Here is a 27,536-nt window from a genome sequence, read left to right as displayed (position 1 = left end):
ATATATAAATAACCTAGACGTTGGAGTGAAGGGGACAATTTCAAAATTTGTGGGTGATACAAAACTTGGAAGGATGTGAACAGTGAGGAGTGTTACAACACTCCGGGCTAGTGTGTGGTCAATTCCAGCCTCACTCATCCCAGGGTCACAACACAAGAGAATTAACCAATAATTCTTATAAAAATACTGTCTGGCCCTTGGCTGCCCATTGATTACAGACACCAGGTTTGTAAGTTGAAACACAATTACTGTTTATTTATAACATGGGGCAGCATAGTGGCACAGCGGTTAACACTGCTGTCTCACAGTGCCAGAGACCTGGGTTTGAATTCAACCTCGGGTGACTGTGGAGTTTGCACATTCTTCGACGCATCTGCATGGATTTCCTGCGGGTTTCCGGTTTAGTCCCACAGTCTAAAGATGTACAGGTTAGGTGGATTGACTGTGCTAAATTGCCCCTAGGTGGGGTGAGAGGGATAGAGTGGGGGTTTGGGCTGAATGCCTTCCTTCTGTACACAGGGATTCTGTGATTCCATGATTCTATAAAGAGGAAATATGCAGTCAATTAAGCTGAACAACAGCAAGCTAACCCCCTTTAAATGTCCCACCTTTTAAATGTCCCACCCTTTACCACACACACAGGACAGACAAACACAGAGGGGGGTGGGGGGGAGAAAGGTTAAAAATAATAAGGATGAAGGTCAAAAGATAAGAGTCTTTGCATCGAATAATGACTCCTTAGCACGCTTTCCTCACAGCATACTGGTTGATCGAAGCCTCTGGTTTGCAACTGGTAATGGTCTTCCTTGCAGAGCCATTCATTCAGTATTCACATGCAGCAGGCTTTCTTCTGGAGAGACACTTAAGTTTCTATTAAACTGGGGATTCAGCTCGAGGTTCAGACTCCAAGGGTTATTTGTTCCTTGAGACACTTTGTCTCACATTTAACCCTGCTTCTACCTCATGGTTTGACTTCAGGCCTCTCTGCAGCCTCCTGAGAATGGTGTTCCAACTTGTTGGATAGAGAGTCAGTCCTCACAGTGGCCTTATGAAGAGAGTTTAGTTGGGATTTAGGGACAGAAATAATTAGAACCCTCCATCCAAGCTGCAGAATCAAAAGTGAAAATTAAACTGGTACCTGGTGAGTTTGAAAACATTCCAGTGGGTTCAAATCCATTTCAGCGCTTATTACCAGGCAGACTACAGCCAAATCAATCAAACCAAGTCATCACTGATGTCAGCCAGAGGAAGTCTAAAACAGCAAAGCCTTCTGGGTCCTCCTGTTTGAATTAAACGGACAGGTTGCTTAAAGGCTGCTTTACTTTAAAGTCACAGGTGCATTAAACATCCACGGATCGAAAATGTAACAGCAAAAATAAATGAAAGGGAATTAAGGGAATAAACAGGAGATTATGAAGGACTTCAAAAATATATAGACAGGTTGTTGAATGGGTGGACAGGTGGCAGAACTTCAATGCAGAGAAGGGTAAAATGATTCATTTTGGTCGGAAAATTCCAGGAAGACAATATAGAATAAAGGATACAATTTTTAAGAAGCAAAATTCACACATGGAGATGGGGGGGGGGGGGGGGGGGGGGGGGGGAATGAATGAGGTAATTAATTAATACTTCACATCTATCTTTGTCAAGGAAGAGGATGCTGCCCAGACCACTCCTGGGTGTTCATGTACACGCATCATTGAAATTTGCAGGGCAATTTGAGAAAATGATTAATAAAGTAAATGGGATCCTGGGCTTTACAAATGGGGGTGTAGAGGACAAAAGCAATAAAGCTATGATAAACCTATAAAGCACTGGGTTGGCTTCAACCAAAGAAGTTGTGATTGTTTACCTCAGTGAAGAGAAGGTTGAGAGGAGATTTGATCGAGACGTTCAAAATCATGAGGGGACTTCACAGAGAAAATGGGGAAAACCTGTTCCCATTGGTGGAAGGATTGAGAACAAGGGACACTGATTTAAGCTAATTAACAAAAGAAGCAATGGTGACATGAGGAACAATTATTTTACACAGCGACTGGTTAGGATCTGGAATTCGCTGCTGGAGATTATGGTGAAGGTAAATTCAATCATGACTTTCCAAAGGCAATGAAGTCATTATCTGAAAAGGAAACAATTGCAGGGCTACAGAGAAAAGTGTGTCAGTGGTCCTGGCTGAATTGATCTTTCAACAGAGTGTGCTGAATGTGGAAATTGTTATATATCATATTTTATATTCCGTGATGTGGAGATGCCGGCGTTGGACTGGAGTGAGCACAGTAAGAAGTCTTACAAAACCAATTAAAGTCCAACAGGTTTGTTTCAAATAACTAGCTTTCGGAGCACAGCTCTTCCTCAGGTGAAATGAGGAAATGAGGCTCCTTCACCTGGGGAAGGAGCAGTGCTCCAAAAGCTAGTGATTTGAAACAAACTTGTTGGACTTTAACCTGGTGTTGTAAGACTTCTTTATATTCTGTGGCAGTAATGTTATTAAAAACCCTGGTTTAACATACATAAAGGCAGTGTCTCTACTAAACCTGCAATTAAAGAGTCATAAAAGTTGAGGTAATCATTCATTCATTATTCATTCATTGTTTATTTTAACCAACTACTTGGATACAGATAATGATCTAATGAAATAGTGTTATGATTGTTGGAGATTCTCTGGAGTATAGATAATTTATGAGGGATTGTATTTAGTCCTAGTTAAACAGGTCATGGAACTTAGTGGGATACAGATGATGTTTGGAGCCAGGACTGTCTGTAGCTTAATAGTCTGCTACAGGATTTAAAGTTGATAAGCAGTTTTGCCAAATGATGTTGGGTTGAGCAGAAGTGTACTGGATCTTTTTTTGAAAGGAACTCTCTCCAAAGGTTTGCTAAGTAAGTAACCTGCTGTGTTAATTTTATTTATAAGTGACATTTGAATTGTATAGGGTTGCTTGAATGGAATTAATGGCAAGTGTAGATAATATGTTAAAGTTTTCCCTTTTATTTAATTACTGTTTAACTCTCACTTGTGAAGCATTTTCTTTGAATGTGGTAAATTTTGAATAATGAAAGTTTGTTTTAACATAAAAGATACGTAATCACTCCTGGGGTGAAGTATTCTTTCTTCACAGTTTTACAAATTGAAAAAAATTGTTTGGGGTTCTTGTCCCGTATCCTAGCAAAAGTTGGGTCTGGTCCAGTTTTCTAACGAGATTCACAATGGGTCAAATTGCTCCACCTATGCTGTAACCATTCTGATTCTATTATGTGATTAAGTTAAGGCTATTTACCGCTTGGTCCTCAACTTCCCAACCAGTGGAAATCAATTCTATCCAACCTATCAGTACTTTTTAATTTCTTGAAAGGATTCATCAAATCACTTTTCTGAAATCCAGGGATACAATCCTAGCTTGTGTAATCTCTCTTGTAATTTAACCCTTGAAGTCCAAGTATCGTTCTGGTAAATCAACACTGCACTTCCTCCAAGGTCAATATACACTTGAATGGTTTGATGCCCTAAACTTCTCATACATACTCTAGGTGTGGTCCATGGTTTTGTACAGAGGCAGTATGACTTCTCTCCCTTTACATTCGGGACCTCTAGATACAGAGGCAAGCACTTCATTCGCCTTTTTTGATTCTTTTCTGTAGTTTTTTGTAACATTTTAATGATCTATATCCCTGGACCCACAAAAGTCTCTTTAGACATTTAGGTTCTTAACTTTTCACCATTAAGGGCTACTCTGATTTATCCTTTTAAGGTCTAGAATCCCTACAGTGCAGAAGGAGTGCAATTGCCCATTGAGTTTACACTGACCCTCTGAAAAAGCACCCCACCCAGGCCCAATCCTTCATCCTATCATCATAATTCCACATAACCTACACATTTCTGGACATTAAGGGGCAATTTAGCATGGCTGGTGGACTCCTGGAATCTGGCACATCATAATTGAAGTGCCTTTTGCTTTTCTGCCTCCATAGATAGTTCAGGCAGTGTCCTATTGGGCCCCCCACCTCCACCAACACCCTGACTCCGTCCCTCCCCACCACCCTCCTGTCCCCTCTCTCCCTGTCATAATATACATCCAGGTATATGATGGAGTGAAGATAGGCAGTGATTGACACACAGGATGACCAGTGAGCACACAGAACACAGCAGCCAATCACCAGACAGGACACGACCACTATAAAGCCAGAGGGCACCGGTTTTCCCGCTCTCTCGGGATCCAGCCTCTGAGACAAACACCATGTGGTAGTCAGTTAGTCTGGTCAGGTTAGCCTCAGGTCCTCAGGTCTCCAGTCAAGTCAGCAGAGTGTCAACCCACAGTTGAGCATGTATTATAGTTAGTTGTTCAATAAAATCGTGTTGCATCTCTTCAAGTGTTGGAAGCCTGTCTCTCTCTACACTGCATCAAACGCAGTCCACATAGACCCAGCTTACCCAACACATCACTCCCCACCTTCCCTTCCTTTCCCTTCTGTTGGTACAGAGTCGAGGGTACCTGGTCTCTCCAGCGCAAAGTTTAGTGCTTGTACCATTTATTTTTTGTACAACTGTATTGTGAACTGTTTTACTATTCAGAGTATCCTAGCACCCCCCCTCCCCCGTACGTTGGTACTGAGTGGAGGGTACCGGTTTCTCCAACACAAAATTAGTGTTTGTACCATTTGGCCTTATGTATATTTTAATAAAAATATATGGCCAATCCACCTGACCTGCACACCTTTGGACTGTGGGAGGAAACTGGAGCACCCGGAGGAAATCCACGCAGACAGGGGGAGATCGTACAAACTCCGCACAGTCAGCCAAAGGCGGAATTGATCCCTGGTCCCTGACGCTGTGAGGCAGCAGCACTAACCACTGTGCCACCATGCCACTCTGTCTAAAGTGGATGAACCCATGTGAAATTCTTATTGTAATGCCCCGGGCTCTCCATGCCATGGGATCTGACTCATTCAGTTCTATTATTTTGGTCTCCTTATTTCAGGAAAGAAGTTCTTGCCCTAGAGGGAGTGTAATAAACTTTCACTCAACTGATTTCTGAGGTGAGTGGATTGTCCCACGAGGAGAGGTTGAATAGACTAGGCCTATTTTCGCTAAGGTTTCAAAGAATGAGAGGTGATCTAATTGAAATATATCAAACTCTTCAGGGATTTGCCCTGTCCACCTGCTTCCACTCCCTCTTCTCTCTCTCTCTCCTCCAGCGCCTCTTCCCCTGCTTCCCTCCCTTCCAGCCAGCCATTTTTTACACAGCAACATCCCACATATGGAACTTTCCCTCCGGTCTCACCAGTGGGATCTGCCAGTCTAGCCGACGGTGAACTCCAGATGTGCATTTCCTGGTGGTGGGGATTAGATTCAATGGGAAATGCCATTGACAGAGGCGGGACCAGAAGATCCCACTGCCGGGCAACGGTGGGCCGTCTTCCACCACTGAGAAACATGCCACGGGGTGTGTGTGGGAGTGGGGGGGGGGGGGGGGGGGGGGGGGGTGTGGACACAGAGTACTCCCAGCATCTCCAGCAGTGCAATTCTCCCTCAGTACTGCACTGAAGTGTCCGTTTGATTTAATGCTTGTTCCTGGAGTGGGACTTGAACCCACAGCCTTTCGGTTCAGACATAAAAATGCTGCCGAGTTGACATCCCGAGTAAAGATTTAAATTTGAAATTGAAACACTGCAACACAACAGATATGGAACTGGGGCAAATAGAGAGAAATGGTAGTGTACCATAAGACAGTATGGAGATATAAAATGATTCTGCCATTTTTGTCAAGAAATAGAATCGTCCATTTAGGCTAATTTAATCTGAACTGGCACCAACATGCTTTCATCTCTGCATGGTGTACTCACGGTGGGGAAGGGTCCAAGGGTTGTTACAACAATTAATTCAAGCATCTGTCTATCGCCCAGTGAGTGCCTTGGAGCTTGTTGAGAATTGACCCTCAATCTGTTGCATTCCTCATGAAAGGGAGCACAGTGAATTGCTGTGAGCTGCTTCCTCTATTCAGGATGCGGTCAACTCGAAGCATTTCACCAACACCCCCCCCTCCTCCTCCTCCTCCTCCTCCCCTCCTGCACCCGCACCTCTGCCGTCAGTCTTACAGGCACCCCATAGTTTACACAAACCTCTTCAGATGGAAACAAAGGAGACGCAATTCACAGAGAAACAGCATCCCAAAAGGCTTCCCATTGAGGCAGCCATTAGATCATGGTAATTATACCATTTGTACCACACTGTGAAACAGTAGGGCACCAAGTATTCATCAAAGAACTTCCCTTCACCCAAACCTGGAGTTAATGAGGCAGCATGGATCTAATTGCAAGCTCCCATTTAATCATGTAGTTCAATCTACAACCTCAACAACAGTTTATTGCAGCAGACAGCCGCGGCCCTTTCAGAAGCATTTCTCCCCATTGTAACCTTTGACCCTCATGGGTTATGACATCAAGAGCAGCCGCATTGCCAGCCACAGTGGGACATCTCTTGACCATACATTTATTTCCCTTTTTTGTGTGTGTGTATGCACAAGAGTAAAATCCTAGCACTCTAATCGAACCTGGCCCCTGCTACAAATCATTAACATAGGCCCAAGCTTCACAAAGACGCCTCTGATCAGGCTGTTAACTGGGCCATTGCCAATATGTCTCTCAATAATGAGGGGCCATTCATTATCTACCAGCACATAATCTGCTAATCTTTCACTTGATGTACAATTCTTACCAGATGTTCATTGATATTCTATGAAGCCTTAATCAGTCTGTCTCTCTCTCTCTCTCTGCATCTCTATTTCTCCCTCTGTCTGTCAGACTGTCTCCCTCTCCTTTCTGTTTGTCTCCCTGCCTCTTTCTCATATCCAAATTTACATAAACTCCACTAATGTAGAAAAGGGAATATATTCAGACCAATATATAGTGGATATTTATAATCTATAACTAAAAATGTCAGTCATTATGTAGCTCTAGAATAGTAAATAGAATTCTTGAACTGCCAACTCCTACAACTGAACTATTTCCCTGTTTGAATTAATAAGAACATTGTTTCTTGTTCTGATGGAGGTCATTGACCTGAAACGTCATTTCTGTGGGCAGTATTTAATGAACCCCCCCCACCCAGTGATGGGGCAGTCATTTAGCTCGGCGGGAAAGTGGGAACCTCACCTCCTTCCTGTGTCTGCCTCAATTAAGTTCATGGTGGGAAGACTCATGAACCGCCTTCCTGCCCCACCATCAATTGAAACCCTTAAATTGGCAATTAACACCGAGTTAAGGGCCTCATCCCATTGCTGCTGGTATTTCCTTCGGGGTAGGCAGAGACCTGCCAATTGGGAAGCCCAAAATAAAAACCCTGTCATGGTTTCTTGTGGGCTCCTGCAGGAATGGAGCGGTCCCTTGTTCAAAGGCACGCAATGCCTGATCGGAGGACCTGGCATCAGGAAGAATGGGTGCCCGCTGATGAGAACTAGCTCCTTCCCTTGTGCCAATGCATCTTCTCTCTCCCCCATGACCCCCACTCCGTGACCTCCCCTCAGCATCATTCCACTGTGGCCTGGGTCCTTTGGTGATCCTGGGCCTCGACTGATCCTAGTTGGTGGGTGCATTACTGGCAGCAGTCACCACTTCCCATGTGGGGCTCCTGAGCAAAGAGGAGGTGCCAGCCTCTGATTGGCCTGGATGGGACTTCCTACAATGAAAGAACAGTGAAACATAGAAATAGGAATTCTGGTTTGAACGGTTTACTTTAGAATGGAACGCCTGTAAAACAGGGAATTAAAATTTTGGGCCAAACTATTGTTTTCCTTCTGGGTTCTACCTCGAGGGTCTTAGATCTTGAGGAAGGCCCTTTGCTGGCGTGTTAGGTACCATTTCTTAGGGTGGGCTCCCCGAAAAGGGGCGTGGGGCCCTTGGCGACTCTCCAGCTGGTGGTTGTGAACCCTGTTCCCTACATTAAATACTGCCCTGTTTGCCTGACCTGCTGAGTATTTGCATGATTTTAGTGGACATGTTGTGATTGTTTAATTCAGATCGTGTTCTGAGGTTACTTTACGAGTTCCTGCATCTCCTAGACCGGCTGTGAGAGGTCCCAATTCAGAATGGTACCTGGAACTCCACAAACAGCCACATTAGGGCAGCACCGTAGCACCGAGGTTAGCACAGTTGCTTCACAGCTCCAAGGTCCCAGATTCTATTCCTGGCTTGGGTCACTGTCTTTGCGGAGTCGTCACATTCTTCCAGTGTCTGCATGGGTTTCCTCCGGGTGCTCCGGTTCCCTACCATGGTCCAAAGATGTATAGGTTAGGTGGATTGGCCATGTTAATTGCCCTTAGTGTCCAAAAAGGTTGGGTGGGGTTGCTGGGTTACAGGAATAGGGTGGAGGTGTGGGCTTGGGTAGGGCATTCTTTCCAAGGGCCGGTGCAGACTCGAAGGGCCGAATGGCCTCTTTCTGCATTGTAAATTCTATGATTGTATAATTACAACTTAAAGATGGTGAACATCATATCTGATGACCTTTGCTGACAGATTTTGCCACATTTTGGAGGGACAGGTTTTGGCTGTGGGCGGGAAAAGCAGAATAGGTTTGAGAACCATCAGGGTTGTCCAGAAATTAAAGATACTGATCAGCAACATCGGTCTACTTTTCAAAATAACATGTATATTTTTTTATTGGGCGCGATCTAACAGAAAAGTGTCTAAGAGTGGTACTGAGCAGTGAGAGCCGGGTGTTTCCTGACAGCTGACCCAGCAAGGCCGTCACCGGCATCTATTATTAATTAGGGCCTTTAGTGATCCCCCACGGGGTTCACACAGGAAAAGAGTGTTCCACCAGCTGATTCACCTGGACCATGCTCAGTAGCTCCCCGCTAACGTGGGGGACCAACTCTTAAACTGCAGAGCAAACCCCAGACAGCACGCAACCATGCCACTGTGCACACTGGCACCTTGATTTGGAGATGCCAACCTGACGAGATAGCTGAATGCGGTGGAGTCCAGACAGGATATCCTGTTCCTCCAAGGGAGTCGGCGGGTCAGCCACAGGGCAACCAGTGCCGCCTGGGAGGCAGCCACAGCGGCTAGCGGCTGTTGGCGTGGGGAGAGTCGCCAGCAGGACCGCCACCCAGTGCTGCAAGAAGCTCAATGACCTCCACCGGGCTGCACGGGTGAGTTGGCATTGACCCTCTGCCACCGGTTCCCCCCACCAGCCCCCACTGCCCTGTGGTTGGTACCTCACCACCCCCCCCTCCCCAGCAGAATACCGTGCCTAAGCCCCAGCACACCCTGGCACCCACCTGCGCACCCTGCACATGCCCAGTGGCAGTGCCCACACCTGACCTCCGCAACCATCGAGGCGTCACAGCTGTCATCCCCACCCTCCACCAGCGCTGACACACACCTCAGTGGATGAAAGTAGTCGCCAGGCTTATGAGACACAATCAGGTGAGCACGACACAGTTGCAGATACACATCAGTGGGAGGCAGGAATGTTCAAAGGGGCCAGCAGTCAGAGGTCTGTTGGATCCCAAGACCTAGCTGGGTCCCAGTCAGATGTTCAACCTCTCGACCAGATTATCATAGAGCTGATAGAGACACTAGGGTGCGGCCATTCTATTCAGAGGGGGATGTCAGCGACACTCCAGCAGGTCCATAGCGGATTCAAGGAGTCCCAAAGGCGATGGGTTCAGGAGTGGCATCGGCAATATGTGGCACCAAGACCAAAACTGGTAGGGTGGCGACCGCAGTGAAAAAACTGGAGCAATGTTAAGTAATGGGTTAAGAGACATTGCAATTAGTTGTCTCATTTATGTTAAGTGTTCAATGATTGTCTCATTTATGTTAAGTGTTCAATGATTGACACTGATATGTAAAGGGGCTTCAGGTGGACTCCTGAGCTTGGGATGATCTGTAGAGTTCTGTGCAGAGTGAGTTTGAACCATTAAAGGTGTGTTGGTGAAAAAGGAGCTGAACTCTTGCCTCTTCATACCACAGCATCTAGTACATGTTAACAGCAAGACGCCAGCCACATGAGCGGTGGTTGTTCAGTCAGTGATGGCCAGGGTGAGGGCCTCGACTGCAAGTTACTCTGGGACCTGTCCCTGACGCAGGTGGGGCCGAGGCACTGCCGAGTAGGTCCCAGTCTCAGCTCGGCATTGCTGGGGTGCTGTGGGGCATGTCCAAGACACGGGCGGGCATTGGCGGGGCACTGCAGAATGTGGTCTGGTCACAGAGGGACATTGCAGAGGGCATCGACATCATGGTGCAGATAAAAGGGCTGGCAGAGCAAGATGGCACAGGGACCTCTGGAGCTTAATCAGCTCCCCCTCAGTCCCAAGGTGACCCCAGTGCTCTACGGGTACCGACTGGGAGGAGGGAGTGCTGGAGGATGACCCGGAGCCGCCCTACGGGTTGGCGATAGCTGTCACCAGCTCTCCCGAGACACCCCTCCTGACAACGAGGCATCTTGAGGTCAGTGGGCAGAACAGGGTGGCATGGTGAGATATGTGTCACTGCCAAGGTGGCTGGGGCCCTCCTGCCCCAGGCCATCCAGAGGAAGCCCGCCAGGGGCATCAACGGCCACAGGGCACAGTAAGCAGCAGGCTGCCTCCGCCTCAGATATGCATCCTGGGACACACATAGACATAGTGGCAGAGCATGGAAGACTAAGAAGATTGAGGATCCTTGAGAGGGCATTAGGGGGGGGGGGGGGGGGGGGGGGCAGCACCGTTGGTGACTAGAGATAGTTAGGGCCACGATTGTACACCATGAAAACATGTTACACCTGGGACATGTGAGGTCTCTGTCACGTTGTTCGTCACTGTGGGCCGGCCTGTACCCTATTCCCCCATTCGCCCTCTGCCCTCCCCTGGTCCCAACGCCCCTGGGCACAGTGGTCCTGGTTCCCCCCCCACCCCGGGGACCCTCCTGCCTTGTATATTGACCTGCTGACAGTGCTGACACAGGCTCATCACCCTGGAGTAATGTAACATATATCCTGGGAGGGTGGGAAGGAGGATCGGGCGGGGGGAGGAATGGGTGGGAGAGGTGGATGGGGAGTGGGGGTGAGATAACGGGCGGAACCATGTCCTATGTGAAGTGGGGCTAGGATGAGGGCCTCCCTGGCCCTCCAGGTATGTTGGACACTCACTGCCACTGCCTGTCCTCCATCCTCCAGCCGCTCCCATGGGTTGCCCCCGGGCTCATCCTTCAGCTCCTCCTGATCTGACTCCTCCTCGTCCTCTGACTTGGAGTAGGTCAAATGCTCCTCCTCCTCCAAGCGAAGGTGGTGAACACAGTCCTGAGGGAGCGGGGGAGTGAGTGAGGGAAGACGGATGGAGGAAGAGAGGTAGAATGGGAGGAAGGAAGAGTATGGGAGGGAGGGAGAGAAGGACAGCAGGAGAGAGAAACATAGAGAGGGAGAGAGAGAAAGATAGGGGGGGGGCAGGGAGTGAGCGAGAGATGAAAGAAGAGAGGGAGGGAGCGAGAGAGAGAGGGAAGGAGTAGGGGCAAGGGAGCGGAGGGGGAGACTGGTGGCCAATGGCAAGTTTTAATGTGGATTTGGAAGCAACACCATCAACTCCGCAATAAAATTTTTAGCCCTGCTGCCTCACAGCGCCAGGGACCAAGATTCGATTCTGACCGCGGGTGACTGTACGGAGTTTCCACTTCTCCGAGTGTCAGTGTGGGGTTCCTCCGGGTGCTCCGGTTTCCTCCCACAGTCCAAAAACGTGCAGGTTAGGTGGATTTGCAATGAGAAATTGCCCCTTAGTGTCCAAAAGGTTAGGTGGGGTTACAGGGATAGGGTGGTGGTTTGGGCTTCGGTAGGCTACTCTTTCAGAGGGACTGTGCAGACTCAATGGGCTGAATGGCCTACTTCTGCGCTGTAGGGATTCTAGGAACATGCTTATGTGTCCCTGAGTGAGCAAAATCCTGGCAAGTTCCAGTCGCATATTAATAGGCCAGAATTTTACAGTGCCCCCTCTGCTGGAGAAGAACCCATGGCTGGTGAGCCATTGAATTCTTCATTCACATCGGCGGGCTGGAAGCTCCTGCTGATGTGAATGGCTTGGAAAATCACGGTCATGGATATTGTAAAGGATGTGTCATCGGGCATTTAAGCCACTTACTTTCCCACGCTAAAGTATTCATGCTCATGTCAGACACAGGCTCTGGGAGGCATTTACTAAGGTAGTGGATGGTGAAGTTCAGAAGAAGAGTGTGTGCTTACTTGCTGCTGAGCATATAGGAAGTTTACTCACCTGATTTACACCTGGGCCAGATTGTTCCAAGTGACTGAGGGTTTAAAATGAGGGGGCATGTGTGAAAGATTAAGTAAAACGGATGTAAGATGGTGTTGGATTCCTACGACATGAAAAGAAATCCCAACACTAAAGTTCCAAACTTCATCTTTAATGCTATTTTTTTAAAGAGACTTTTCTGCTGAACAAATAAAAGATGGCTGCTCCAAGACACCTGATCGCAGGGTTGTCCCTCTGTCTGGAATCTATCACCTGGGAGTTTCAAGGACAAATTAATTCCTCTCTCAGCCTGTGGAACCTTGTACTTCATTGCACGGACCCCTTGTAAACAACAAAAGTAGAGAAAGTGCAGTCATGGGTGGTATGGTAGCACAGTCGTTAGCACTGATGCTTCACAGTGTCAGGGTCCCAGGTTCGAATCCCTGCTTGGGTCACTGTCTGTACGGAGTCTGCACGTTCTCCCCTTGTCTGTGTGGGTTTCCTCCAGGAGCTCCGGTTTCCTCCCACATGTCCCAAAAGATGTGCTGTCAGGTGAATTGGACATTCTGAATTCTCCCTCTGTGTATCCGAACAGGCGCCGGAGTATGGCTACTGGGGGCTTTTCACAGTAACTTCACTGCAGGATAATGTAAGCCTAGTTGTGACAATAATAAAGATTATTACCCTCTGAACTGGCTCCCCCATCTTGAACTACCATAAAAGGGAAAGATCAAAACTAATTCACCTCTCTCTGAAGAAGGACAATGAAATTTTGGCCAGAAACACAGAAACTGATTGTTAAACTGCAATTAGCTATTCATATGTATGTCACATGACCCAAGCCTCTGACTATTTTTGTACTATTATCTACAGAACCGACTCAATCTCTGCGTGCATAATTCATTTTATGATATCAGCCCAATTTAAAAGCAAACCCGGCAACTCCGGTCTTCAGCCAGCTGACCTGAAATGTCTATGTGAAAGTATTCCTCACTGGACTCTTGACTTTGGACTCTGGAACTCACGGAAACAAATATTCACTTTCTGTGGTCCTTTTATTGTAAAACACCCGGTGGATTCTTCGACCCACCAGCCCCCTTTTCCAGTGTGGCGTGCCCCCACCGGCAAAGTGATTGGCCATTCCACAGTCGGCCAATGGGGTTTACCATTGTAGCCACTCCCTCGCCATCGGGAAACCAGTAGGCGTGGCTGTGGTGCCGGAGAAACTGAAGATCCCGCCGACAGAACATCCCGCAGACCGTTACTCTATCCCCCTCGTTTGCTGCATGTGCGATTGTGTGTGAAGGTTTGGAATGTGGAAAATGAACTAATCCTCTGAGATAATCCCAACTGAAGTTTGCTGTGGATTATTTCAAAAAACGGATTACAAAAACCGATGGGTTTGGGAAAATATGACACCGACTATTTTCAAAAACTAATTCAGAACACGTTCTGCTTACAGACAGGTGACATGAAGAAATTAGTGCAATTTATCTTTCTCTCACCTGCCTATCACAAGGGGCTGGTTTAGCACACTGGGCTAAATCGCTGGCTTTGAAAGCAGGCCAAGGCAGGCCAGCAGCACGGTTCAATTCCCGTACCAGCCTCCCCGAACAGGCGCCGGAATGTGGCGACTAGGGGCTTTTCACAGTAACTTCATTTGAAGTCTACTTGTGGCAATAAGCGATTTTCATTTCATTTCATTTCAATAGAGAAAAACAGAAGGAACTTCACACAGAGATAACTTCACACAGAGATGTGTATGACTGTAGAATGTAGGTTAAAAGTAATGATTGAAGTAGACTCCAGACAGGTGAAGTTGGGCTCGGTAGCACCCATTGTTTGATAACTACAGGGCCCCTTAAAGTTCCAAAATGGTGTTTGTGGCTCGGAACACCACACTCCAGTGGACACCCTCTCTTAATCTTATAATTAAACAGAAGTAATCCCCTCCCCACTCCCTCCCCCTCCCCACCACCACCCTTAACCTGTGATATTTAAAGGAATCAACACTAGTGGCAGGTTAGTTACTGATCTAATTTTTAAAATTCATTTTATAGGTTGTGGGCATTGCCGCCCAGGCCAACATTTATTGCCCATTCCTAATAGCCTTTGAGAAGGTGGTGGTGAGCTGGCTTCTTGAACCACTTCCCGTGTTTTGTAGGTACAGCCATGGTGCTGTTAAGGAGAGGGTGTCAGCAATTTGATCAGCGACAGTGAAGGAACAGTGATATTTGTCCAAGTCAGAATGGTGAGTGACTTGGAGGGGAACTTCTAGGTGATGGGTTCCCATGTATCTGCTGCCCTTGTCCTTCTAGATGGTTGTGATAATGGGTTTGGAAGCTGCTGTCTAAAGGGCCTTGGTGAGTTGCTGCAGTGCATCTTGTAGATGGCATACATTGCTGCTACTGAGCGTTGGTGGTGGAGGGAGTGAACGTTTGTGGATGGGGACGTCAATCAAATGCGCTGCTTTGTCCTGGATGGTGTCAAGCTTCTTGAATGTTGTTGAAGCTGCACTCATCCAGAGAAGTGGAGAGTATTCCATTACACTCCTGATTTGTGTCTTGTAGATGATGCAGGTTATTGCTAAGTAAGTGCCACTTGGCAGCAGTAATTAGTCAGCTTGGATGTCTCTTGTCCTGTCTCTTTTGTACAGGATCTACCTGGGCAGTTTTCCACATTGCCAGATGGATGCCAGTGTTGTAGATGTACTGGAACAGCTTGGCTAGGAACACAGCTAATTCTGGAACACAAGCCTTCAGTACTATTGACGGAATATTGTCGGAGCCCATAGCCTTTGCTGTTTCCAGTGCCTTCATCCATTTCTTGATATCACGTGGGGGTGAATAGAATTGGCTGAAGATTGACATCTGTGATGCTGGGGACTTTGGAGGAAACCGAGATGGACCATCCACTGAGCACTGGTTGAAGGTTGTTGAAAATTCTCCAGCCTTGTCTTTTGCACTGATGTACTGAGCTCCTCCACCATTGAGGATGTGGATATTTGTGGAGCTTCCTCCTCCAGTGATTTGTTTAATTGGCCACCACCATTCACGGCTGGATGTAGCAGAACTGGAGAGCTTATATCTGAAGCGTTAGTTGTGGAATCGATTAACTCTGTCTACCATTTGCTGCTATGCTGTTTGGCACACAGGTAGCCCCATTTGTAGCTTCACCAGGTTGACACCTCAAATTTAGATGTCCCTGGTGCCGCTCCTGGCATACACTGCCGCACTTTCCATTGAACCAGGGTTGATCCCTTGGGATAAAAACAGAAAACGTTGGATAAGCTCTGCAGGTCAGGCAGCATCTGTGGAGATAAACACAGAAACTAGGAGCAGGAGTAAGCCATTCAGCCCTTCGAGTCTACTCCACCATTCAATATGATTATGATTGATCCTCTATCACAATGCCATACTTTCTCCCCAGACCCCTGATGCCATTAAAATCAAACAAATTATCTATTTATCTGAAACAGAGTTAACGTTTTGGATCTAAATGAGCCTTCTAGAGAACTTGATCTCCTGGTTTGTTGCAATGGTAGAGAGGGCGAATATGCCGGGCCATGAAGTTACAGATTGTGCTGGAGTACAATTCTGCTGCTGCTGATGGCCCACAGCCCCTCATGGATGCCCAGTGTTGGGTTGGTAGATCTGTTCTGAATCTATCCCATTTAGCACCGTGGTAGTGCCACACAACACAGAGGGAATCCTCAATGTGAAGTCCGAACTTCACATCCACAAGATCTGTGTGGTGTTCACATCCCCCGATACAGTCATGGACAGATTCATCTATGGCAGGCAGGTTGGTGAGGATGAGGTCAAACATATTTTTTCCCTCACCACCTGTTGCAGACCCTGTCTAGCAGTTATGTACTTCAAGACACGGCCAGTTCAGTCAGTAATGGTGCTGTGAAGTCAGTCTTGATGATGAACATTGAAGTCCCCCACCCAGAGTATCTTCTGTTCCCTTGCCAGTCCTTCCCCCAAGTGGTGTTCAACACGGAGGAGTACTAATTCATCAGCTGAGGGTGGATGGTACGTGATAATCAGCAAGAGGTTTCCTTTCCCATATTTGATCTGATGCGATGAGATTTCATGGTTCCAGAGTCGGTGTTGAGGATTCCCAGGACAATTCACCACTGTGCCGCCACCATTGCTGGGTTTGTCCTGCTGGTGGGACACGACATACCCAGGAGTGATAATTGCGGTGACCGGGATGTTATCTGTAAGGTATGATTCTGTGAGCATGACCATGTCAGACTGTTCCTTGATTAGTCTGTGAGACAGCTCTCCCAACCTTGGCACAAACGGCAAACACCTTTGCAGGGTTGACAGTGCTATGGTCGCCATCGTCATGACGGTGCCTAGATTGATGCTGGGTGGTCTGTCTGGTTTCATTCCTTTTAGACTTTCAACAGAGTGGTTTGCTCGGCCATTTCAGAGGTTAGTTAAGAGTCAACCACATTGCTGTGGGTCTGGAGTCACATGTAGACCAGACCAGGTAAAGATGGCAGATTTCTTTCCTCAAAGAATATGAGTGAACCAGATGGATTTGTGGGGCAATCATTTCATGGTCAGAGTTTTATTGAATTCAAATTTTGCCACCTGTGGTGGAATGCGAACCCAGGTTCCCTGCATCTCTAAATCATTAGTTCTGTAACAATACAAACATGTCACCCCCTTACCCTTTATCAATTTTTATTTCTTCTAGTTCTTGCTGAAATTCAATGAGCGTTGCATGATTTGCACAGATATTCAAAGGTTCAGCAATCAGGGTAAGCTGACTGCTGCTGAAGCAGATTTTTTGCAGATCCACGATTTCTTCACAAATCAACATTTTTCAGCCAGGGGTGGCCTTGTTCTCCTTCATTTTGGGTATAACTGGGAGACTGAGCAGAGGTCAAGCAGAGCAGGGCAAGCTGCCAGAAGGTGGAGGAGGAGTAGTGCAAGATGGATTTTCAGCAGGCGATCATATCTGCAGAGGAAAATTGGGAGATCATCCTCCAACCTGATTCAGCAACAACCAGTGCTTGAAATATCTGCATTTTCCAAAAGTTATTTTGACTGGAACCTGCTCATATATTTGACTCACAACTTGACTTTAGAGAACAATAGAACATTACAGCGCAGTACAGGCCCTTCGGCCCTCGATGTTGCGTCGATCTGTGAAACCAATCTGAATCCCACCTACACTATTCCATTATCATCCATATGTTTATCCAATGACCATTTAAATGCCTTTCATGTTGGCGAGTCCACTACTGTTGCAGGCAGGGCATTCCACGCCCTTACTACTCTCTGAGTAAAGAACCTACCTCTGACATCTGTCCTAATTCTATCTCACCTCAATTTAAAGCTATGTCCCCTCGTGCTAGCCATCACCATCTGAAGAAAAATGCCCTCACTGTCCACCCTATCTTACCTTCTGATCATCTTGTATGCCTCTATTAAGTCACCTCTTAACCTTCTTCTCTCTAACGAAAACAGCCTCAAGTCCCTCAGCTTTCCTCATAAGATCTTCCCTCTATACCAGGCAACATCCTGGTAAATCGCCTCTGCACCCTTTCCAATGCTTCCACATCCTTCCTATAATGTGGAGACCAGCACGCAATACTCCAAATGCGGCCGCACCACAGTTTTGTACAGCTGCAACATGACCCCATGGCTCCAAAACTCAATCTCTTGACCAATAAAAGCTAACACACCGTATGCCTTCTTAACAACCCTATCAACCTGGGTGGCAACTTTCAGGGATCTATGTACATGGACACCGAGATCTCTCTGCTCATCCACACTACCAAGAATCTTACCATTAGCCCAGTGCTCTGTATTCCTGTTACTCCTTCCAAAATGAATCATCTCAAACTTTTCTGCATTTAACTCCATTTGTCACTTCTCTGCCCAGCTCTGCAGCTTATTTATGTCCCTCTGTAACCTGCAACATCCTTCCGCACTGTCCACAACTCCACCGACTTTAGTGTCATCTGCAAATTTACTCACCCATCCTTCTACGCCCTCCTCCAGATCATTTATAAAAATAACAAACAGCAGTGGCCCCAAAACAGATCCTTGCGGTACACCACAAGTAACTGAACTCCAGGCTGAGCATTTCCCAGCAACCACCAACCTCTGTCTTCTTCCAGCTGGCCAATTTCTGATACAAACCACTAAATTACCCTCAATCCCATGCCTCCGTATTTTCTGCAATAGCCTACCGTGGGGAACCTTATCAAACACTTTACTGAAATCCATATACACCACATCAACTGCTTTACCCTTGTCCACCTGTTTGGTCACCTTCTCAAAAAACTCAATAAAGTTTGTGAGGCATGACCTACCCTTCACAAAACCGTGTTGACTGTCCTTAATCAAATTATTTCTTTCTAGATGATTATAAACCCTATTTCTTATAATCCTTTCCGAGACATTTCCCACAACAGAAGTGAGGCTCACTGGTCTATAGTTACCGGGGTTGCCTTTCCTCCCCTTCTTGAACAAGGGGACATTTGCTATCCTCCAGTCTTCTGGCACAATTCCTGTAGTCAATGACAACACAAAGATAAAAGCCAAAGGCTCTGCAATCTCATCCCTAGCTTCCCAGAGAATCCTGGGATAAATCCCATTCGGCCCAGGGGACTTATCTATTTTCACTCTTTCCAGAATTGCTAACACCTCCTCCTTATGAACCTCAATCCTGTCTAGTCTAGCAGCCTGTATTTCAGTTGTCTCCTCGACAACATTGTCTTTTTCTGAGAAAGGCAAGGAGCTTGTGGCAGTGAACTGTAATGTATCAGGCTCCTGTCAAAGATATTACCAACATCTGAGTTTGCAGTGCACTGTCGCACAGAGGAGGTGATTGAGACTCGGTATTCGAAGAGAGACACATAATCTCACATCCTCTCACGAGAAGGAAGCAAAGGGAGTGATCATGGAGTTTGTAAGATTTGAAGACTGAACAAACCAGCCATTCTGAGGGAAGGGAAACATGCAATCAGCGGAGAAACTGGGAAGTTGAGGAGTGTTACAACACCTGGGATAGTGTGTGATCAATTCCAGCCGCACTTGATCCGGAGTCAAAACACAAGTGAATTAACCAATATTTCCTAGAAAAATACCCCAGATCTTGGCCCTTGGCCCTACAGTCACCAGGTTTGTAAATGTAAACACGATTACCATTTATTTATAGCAAAAACTGTACTTAAATATGCAGCAAACGCAACTGGTTAATTATCTCATTATAATTCCTGCTTTGACTTGTCTCCCCATCCTCTACACACACACACGCACACAAACACACATACCTGACAGACAAACACAGAGTGGTGGACAGGGGTAAGAATGTCTTTTGTTGAGATGGTGGTTCCAGAACCTTACTTCTCTTCAAACCTTGCTTTCAGTTCCTAGTTTTATTATGGAGTCATTCAGATCTCTGCAATTTCAGAAATACAGTACTCACAAGTCCTTCTGGATAGAGATAGCTGGTTCTGGTTTTCACTTGCAGCCTGTAATGTTTTTTCTGGAGATTAATTTTTTTCAAGCCCCTGTAGTTTCATGAACACAGCACTCAGGCTTTCTGGAAAGAGATATGGAGAGAGAGAGAGAGAGAGAGAGAGAGAGAGAGAGAGAGAGAGAGAGAGAGAGAGAGAGAGAAGTCTTCTCCCTGTGCCCTCATGAATCAAGGTGGCATTTGATCGAGTATGGCATCAAGGGGCCCTGGCTAAACTGGAGTCAATGGGAATTCGGGGAAAACTCTCCCCTGGTTGCAGTCATACCTGACACTCCAGGACATCACTGCAGGAGTTCCTCATGGTAGTGCCCTAGGCGCAACCATCTTCAGCTGCATCATCAATGATCTCCCTTCCATCATAAGGTCAGAAGTGGGGATTTTTGCAGATGACTGCACAATGTTTAGCACCATTCACAAATGGCTTGAGCTGACAATGGCAAGGTACATTTGCGTCACACAAGTGCCATGTAATGACCATCTCCTACAAGAGAAGATCTAACCATCGCACCTTGACATTCAATAGTATTACTATCGCTGAATCCCACACAATAAACACCCTGGGGGTTACCATTGACTGGAAACTGAAGTGGACTAGCCATTTTAATACTGTGGCTACCAGGGCAGGTCAAAGGCTAGGATTCTTACGGCAAGTAACTCACCTCCTGATACACCCCCCCCCCCCCCCCCCCACCAAACCCTGTGCACCATCTACAAGGCACTAGTCAGAAATATAGTAGTGGAATACTCTCCACTTGCCTGGATGAGTGCAGCTCCAACAACACTCAAGAAGCTCAACACTATCCAAGACAAAACAATCCGCTTGATCGCTCCTCCATCCACAAATATTCAAATCCTCCACCACCGACGAACAGTGGCAGAAACTCGACAACGTCCCTTAGGCAGCACCTTCCAAACCCATGACTGCTACTATCTAGAAGGACAAGAGCAGCAGATACCTGGGAACCCCAGCAGCTGGAGGTTCCCCTCCAAGTCACTCACCACCCTGACTTGGAAATATATCGCCGTTCCTTCACTGTTGTCATGTTCTGTAGACTGGCCGAAGTGAGTGATAATCTGCAGAGCATGTAGTTGAAAATAATTTATTATAGAACAAACTGTGTGGTAAGATAACTAGGACAAATTAACTAACAAACAACTAACACTAAACAACTCTCGTGGAACTACTGCAAATACATCTGTCTCCCAGCACAATCAACTCCCAACTCCCAGATCACATGGTGACATGATGGGTTTGCAATGCCACCTAGTGGTTGGAGATTGTGCATAACATTATGTACAAACTTACATTATGCATATCACCACATCCCCTTTCCTTTGCAAAAAGAAAATTATTTACAAGCATTTACAATTATTTACAAGTGTGTGACAACAAGATATGCATAGATATATACACGTGACCCTGTACACAGTTCACTACATGTTCCATCTTTCAGGTTAACGCATTCTTCTCATTGGTCTCCTGAGCATTGACAAAATAAGTGTTCATGTTCCTTTTTCCGAAAGATCGGTTTGCTTTCTGGTCTTTGAGTCACCAACTCTTTTAGCCTTTTGAAATTACGATTTTTTTCTTCTCCTTTTCCTCCTGGCTTTAGTGCCACCATCTATGAAATTGGTACGATCCACACTCACATCTTCCTGTGTACCCAGAGCATCATTCTCGCTACTGGTCACGGCCAAGGGATTAGCTGTTTCTGGATCTTTGCTATTAAAGCTGTCTCTGGAGCCTTTGCTGGATTGAGGGGTTTTGGTTGATCCATGGTGCATGCGCTCGAACGCTGTACTGGTGATGCATCTAATGTCGGCGTACGTTTGGACGTGCTTGAAGTTGCAGGCAAGTGTGTGACTTCAGGAATGATCTGTAAACATTCGTATTCTAGTATCTGAGCTAGATCAATGTCCTCACATTAGGCATTTCTTCATCACTTTGTGGTTTAGTCTCAAATAGTGGATCATCCTCACCTGATACAGCGATACATGCTTTGTCTGTTGCTGGAGAACTGCACAAAGATGTATCCATCTGTTCATGCAAATATTTTGGTGGACTGGCCTCGAGTACTTTGGAATCCATTGCAAGAACTATTCCATGGGCATAGGATAAATCATTGCGCTTCTCTGGATCCAATTTCTCCAAAATTGGGATTATTTTGTCCGTTTCCAGTTGGTGTTCGCAGTTGACGTGTCCCACAGTTACTTTGTCTGCTGTTGCACTCTCATTTTCAGCCATCTTAGAACATTCATACTGATCGTTGTCCTGCACAGATGGGGATGCTATTTGTTATACCTCGTCACTAATGCCAAATAAACTAAATAAAATTTCATAATGATCCTCTTCTGGCTTCTCCTTTTCTTCATCTTTTTTCTCTTTCTCCACCTTGACTTTTGCTTTCATTTTGTCTGATAAATCCTCCACTTCATCTCGTTGCCATTTGTATTCATCCTTTGCCGTAGCGCTGTCTGGAATGTACAGCTGCTCAACTAGCTCCAGTGCCTCACACCCTTCCACTCCTCTGATAGACTCTCAGTCCGTGTCCTCAGTCGAAAATGTTATGGTGTGAAGTCTGTTGTGTACCCATGCTTCGAGCTCACATGCGTCTAATGTTGAGATTTCGTTACCATTATAATCTCGCAATAGTACCGTTCCAGTAGCTATTCTTTGGCTGAATTTGCAGCTTCTTAACATCAGATGGTTGATGGGGTTGACCCTCGCACCAGTGTCAAGCTCGACTTTTATTACTGTACCATATATTTTCAATGGCACTGTCCATTTATCTCAGTAATTATCTGCCTTCAATTCAGTATTGCTGCAGATTGGAACAAGTACACTTCTGTTTGATAGACCTTGAGTCTGGATGTCTTTGCTAGAGATCACGTTGACAAAGAATGTGTTCTCTAGACACACTTCAACAATGGCACCAATACTCTTTGTTTGTTCAGGCATTTTTATTGTATAACATTGGGCTGCAAAATGATTCCTGCCATTATAGATGGCACATGTTTTTCCATAAGCAGGGCATTGCCGTGGCATATGCCGTTTGCCACATCACGGACACAAAATGGAGGATCAGGTCGGACGCTCAAAATGACCGCCCACACTGGGAGCACATTTCTTATTCAACTGCGTCACCACACCAATGGCGTCTTCCACCTCTTTAGCCTTCGTGCCAAAACTACGGAGATTCAACGTGCAGAGCTGCTTTGCATCAAACTCATTGACATTTCAATGGCACTTCCCAAGTTTCAGGTCTGTTTCCCATAGTAGCTACTTGTGCACTTTATTGTTGGAGATTCCAAAAACTATCTGATCTCATATTATTGATGACTGGAGTGTGCCGAAGTTGCATGATTGCGCGTCTGAACCCCCACGCCATGTTGGTTCGGGGCCAGTGCACTGAGGAAGTCCCCCGCGCATGCACGGGCTGGTGCGGCCCAACTGCGCATGCGCAGGTTGACTTGGCGCCGATTTGACGCCGGGAAAGGAGGCTGGAGCGGTGTGAACCACTCCAGCACTGTCCTGGCCCCCCGTGGGGGCCAGAATCGGTAGTCCCCACGTCCATTTCACACGGTTTCACTCCCATTTCGGAGAATCGTGTCCTTTGATTTTTCTAGGGGAGCAATGCTGATCAAATCTTTTAAGCACTTTTTTGAAGCTTTTGCCATCAGCCTCATCTTCAAATGGGAAAGTATTGGAGATCTCAATTGCTTGGGGACCTGTTACGGTGAGCAGCAATGCGATAAACCTCTCATCAGGCTGTGCCTGCAGACCAAACTGCTGCTTAAGCACCCTCCAATTTCTGTCTACATTGCCAGTAAACCAAAGCTGTTGAGGTGCCTTGCCTTGATACTTTCCATTCCATGCTTCAAGGTTTTACCACGCGTTAAGCACAAGATGCCAGTACCTTGCAAGGTTAGTTGCAAAGATTTGTTTATTTTCTTATCCTGCAGAGTTATCTTTAGTGGTTTGAATATTCTTGTACAGAATCGTCAAGTTCTGGTTAAATCAGCAAACCTAGACTGGCCGAAGTGAATGATAATCTACAGAACATTTAGTTTTAAATAATTTTTTTTTGAACAAACTGCGAGGTAAGATAATGAGGATAAAATAACTAACAAATAACTAACACGCAACTACTCTCATGGAACTACTGCAAATATGTCTATCTCCCAGAATAACTAACTCCCAACTCCCAGATCACATGGTGACATGATGGGTTTACAATACCACCTAGTGGTCGGGGATCGTGCATAACATCATGTGCAAACTTAAATTATGCATATCATCATAGATGATCATCATTCGACATAGATAAGCTGCAGAGCTGGGCTGAGAGGTGGCAAATGGAGTTTAATGTGGAGAAGTGTGAGGTGATTCACTTTGGAAAGAATAACAGGGATGCGGAATATTTGGCTAATGGTAAAATTCTTGGTAGTGTGGATGAGCAGAGGGATCTCGGTGTCCATGTACATAGATCCCTGAAAGTTGCCACCCAGGTTGATAGGGTTGTGAAGAAGGCCTATGGTGTGTTGGCCTTTATTGGTAGAGGGATTGAGTTCCGGAGCCATGAGGTCATGTTGCAGTTGTACAAAACTCTAGTACGGCCGCATTTGGAGTATTGTGTACAGTTCTGGTCGCCTCATTATAGGAAGGACGTGGAAGCTTTGGAACGAGTGCAGAGGAGATTTACCAGGATGTTGCCTGGTATGGAGGGAAAATCTTATGAGGAAAGGCTGATGGACTTGAGGTTGTTTTCGTTAGAGAGAAGAAGGTTAAGAGGTGACTTAATAGAAGTATACAAATGATCAGAGGGTTAGATAGGGTGGACAGCGAGAGCCTTCTCCCGCGGATGGAGGTGGCTAGCATGAGGGGACACAGCCTTAAATTGAGGGGTAATAGATATAGGACAGAGGTCAGAGGTGGGTTTTTTACGCAAAGAGTGGTGAGGCCGTGGAATGCCCTACCTGCAACAGTAGTGAACTCGCCAACATTGAGGGCATTTAAAAATTTATTGGATAAGCATATGGATGATAAGGGCATAGTGTAGGTTAGATGGCCTTTAGATTTTTTCCATGTCGGTGCAACATCGAGGGCCGAAGGGCCTGTACTGCGCTGTATCGTTCTATGTTCTATCACATCTGTCGCTGGGTCAAAATCCTGAAACTCCCTCCCTAACAGCACAGTGGGTGTACATACACCTCAGGGACTGTAAAGGTTCTAAAAAGGTGGCTCACTACCAACTTCTGAAGGGCAACTAGGGATGGGCAATAAATGCTGACCTAACCAGTGACGCCCACATCCCGTAAATTAATTTTTAAAAATTGACACTAATCATATTATTTCCCTCCATGAAACATTGTCAACACTAAATATGTACTCAAGTTCAAATTTATGAATTAAATTATGCCGTGGTATTAACAAAGATAGAGCAGTTACCCCTTTCCTTACCGGTTGCCTATTTGCATTCTCTGACAGAACGTTAGCCCAGTGTCAGCAGCATGGCTGATGCAATACTGCTGATTTTCACAGTGGGAGATGGCGGATGATCTTACAGAATTACAGAGAAGCTCTGGCCTGAGAAGCCTTGGCTTATGACTGCCTCATCTGGTTCTGAGCATTTTGCTGTGGACACCTGTCAGCATTCTTCTGAAACCTGGCTCGTCCAAAGCCCTAACTGAATCAATCTTCCGCAGCAGATCTCAAGGTTTTGCTTGGCCCTCGGGCTGGCGCATTTGCTATGCTTCCCCCTGCTGGTATGGCGATCGTACCACAGCATGAACCAAGCGAAACAAATATGACGATGTTCTTCCTACCAGGGTCCAGTGACTCATCACATGCAGATCCCTCTTCATATCGCATCCTGTAAATTATGTGCAGTTTTCATACCCAAGGCTGCTTGTTGCAGCTACATAAGAACATAAGCTGTGCAATGAATTGGTGATGTGCCTTCAACATCGCTATCTTCTTGCTCTGGGCAGGTTGAGGATTTTGGATCCAAAAATAAAATAAGACAAGTTTTGGATTAATCAATGGCAACCAGAGAATATCAATCCCACTGTTGTCTTCACCTACCTTCACAGCAATTGATGTGCATGTTTGCCTAATTCATCAGCCTTTTCTGCCAGAAGTGTGTGTTTTAATTGAGGTTCATCCGTCTCGATCCTCCCAGGTCAGAATAGCAAGCCCTCCTTGTGGATGTTTTAAGCTGGGAGAGACAGGATGGAAAGACACACTGTGAGCAGAGACTCAAACAGAGGGACTGTGCAGCACCTGGCAATGCTCAAGCTGAATGTTAATAATGACTGAAAGTGGAATCTTTTCTGTTTAATCGATGCAGTGTTGCTGCAGAAGCAATCAAAACACAACTTCCTGTTCATTATGGCCGAATTAATGAGGCTTGTCTGGGAAACATTGCTGACCTGGAACTGTACACTGATGGCTACATGATGTCTCACTGCCAGGCACATTTATGGGGTGCTTATCTCAGCCTGTCGTGCTCTTCTGTCGAATAAACTTCTCTCAGCTCCCTGTGGGAGTGAAATGAAATGAAAATCGCTTATTGTCACAAGTAGGCTTCAAATGAAGTTACTGTGAAAAGCCCCTAGTCGCCACATTCCGGTGCCTGTTCGGGTGCATTGAAAAAACAAGGCATATAGCCGATTAGTATGTGGATTAAATGTCAAATGTTTGGTTTCCAGCAGTCCAGCTTAAGGTGCTAGTGATTCATTCCAAATTCAACAGAATGGCCAATTGCTGCTAATTAAGCCCTTTGGAATTGGCTGTTAATTTACAATCTGTAACTGAGATGATTCATCCATCAATTAATATTACTTTATTTGATTTCAATGAAATATTATATGGCAAAAGCCATTATCTACCATTATCCGGGTAGAGTTCATTGACCTCACTCCCTCTCCAGTAGGTGCTGGGGTCTTGGTACAGTTTCAAGGACTCCAGTCCCTCTCCTGCAAGTGCTGGGTCCTGGGGTACAGTTCTAGGGGCCCCACTCTCTCTAAGGTAAGTGCTGGGTCCTGGGGTACAGTTCCATGGGCCCCACCCTACTGTATGTGCTCGGTCCTGGGGTACAGTTCCATGCGCCCCACTCTCTCTACTGCATGTGCTGGGTCCTGGGGTACAGTTGCATGGGCCCCACTCCCTCTACGGTAGGGGCTTAGTCCTGGGGTACAGTTTCATTGACACCACTCCCTCTCCAGTATGTGCTGGGCCCTGGGGTACAGTTCCATGGGCCCCACTCTACTGTATGTGCTCAGTCCTGGTGTACGTTCCATTGGCTTTATTCCCTCTCCTGTGGTTCCTGAACCCTGGGGTACAGTTCCATTGACATCACTCGCTCCCCTGTAAGTGCTGGGCTCTGGGGTACAGTCCCATGGACCCCTCTCCCTCTGCTGTAGGTGCTGGGCCCTGGGGTACAGTTCCATGCGCCCCACTCTCTCTACTGCATGTGCTGGGTCCTGGGGTACAGTTGCATGGGCCCCACTCCCTCTACGGTAGGGGCTTAGTCCTGGGGTACAGTTTCATTGACACCACTCCCTCTCCAGTATGTGCTGGGCCCTGGGGTACAGTTCCATGGGCCCCACTCTACTGTATGTGCTCAGTCCTGGTGTACGTTCCATTGGCTTTATTCCCTCTCCTGTGGTTCCTGAACCCTGGGGTACAGTTCCATTGACATCACTCCCTCCCCTGTAAGTGCTGGGCTCTGGGGTACAGTCCCATGGACCCCTCTCCCTCTGCTGTAGGTGCTGGGCTCTGGGGTACAGTCCCATGGACCCCGCTCC

The 27,536-nt window shown here is 46.5% G+C and overlaps 1 long non-coding RNA gene across 2 annotated transcripts; it reads right to left on the bottom strand.

Moving 5' to 3' along the window:
• Nucleotides 1-375: 375 nt before the first annotated feature.
• On the bottom strand, nt 376-25,942 carry LOC119968639. Of its 2 annotated transcripts, none has more exons than XR_005461157.1 (3): nt 25,813-25,942; nt 1,139-1,280; nt 376-540 (listed from the first exon to the last, which is right to left on the bottom strand). It is a non-coding gene; the product is annotated as an uncharacterized LOC119968639 (long non-coding RNA). The 2 variants fall into 2 exon arrangements; XR_005461158.1 differs by lacking the exon at nt 25,813-25,942 and adding an exon at nt 25,189-25,418.
• Between the last annotated feature and the right edge of the window lie 1,594 nt (nt 25,943-27,536).

This window comes from Scyliorhinus canicula, chromosome 7 (assembly GCF_902713615.1).
Source record: "Scyliorhinus canicula chromosome 7, sScyCan1.1, whole genome shotgun sequence".
Classification (NCBI taxonomy): domain Eukaryota; kingdom Metazoa; phylum Chordata; class Chondrichthyes; order Carcharhiniformes; family Scyliorhinidae; genus Scyliorhinus; species Scyliorhinus canicula.
This window is presented reverse-complemented; position numbering and strand designations above follow the sequence as displayed.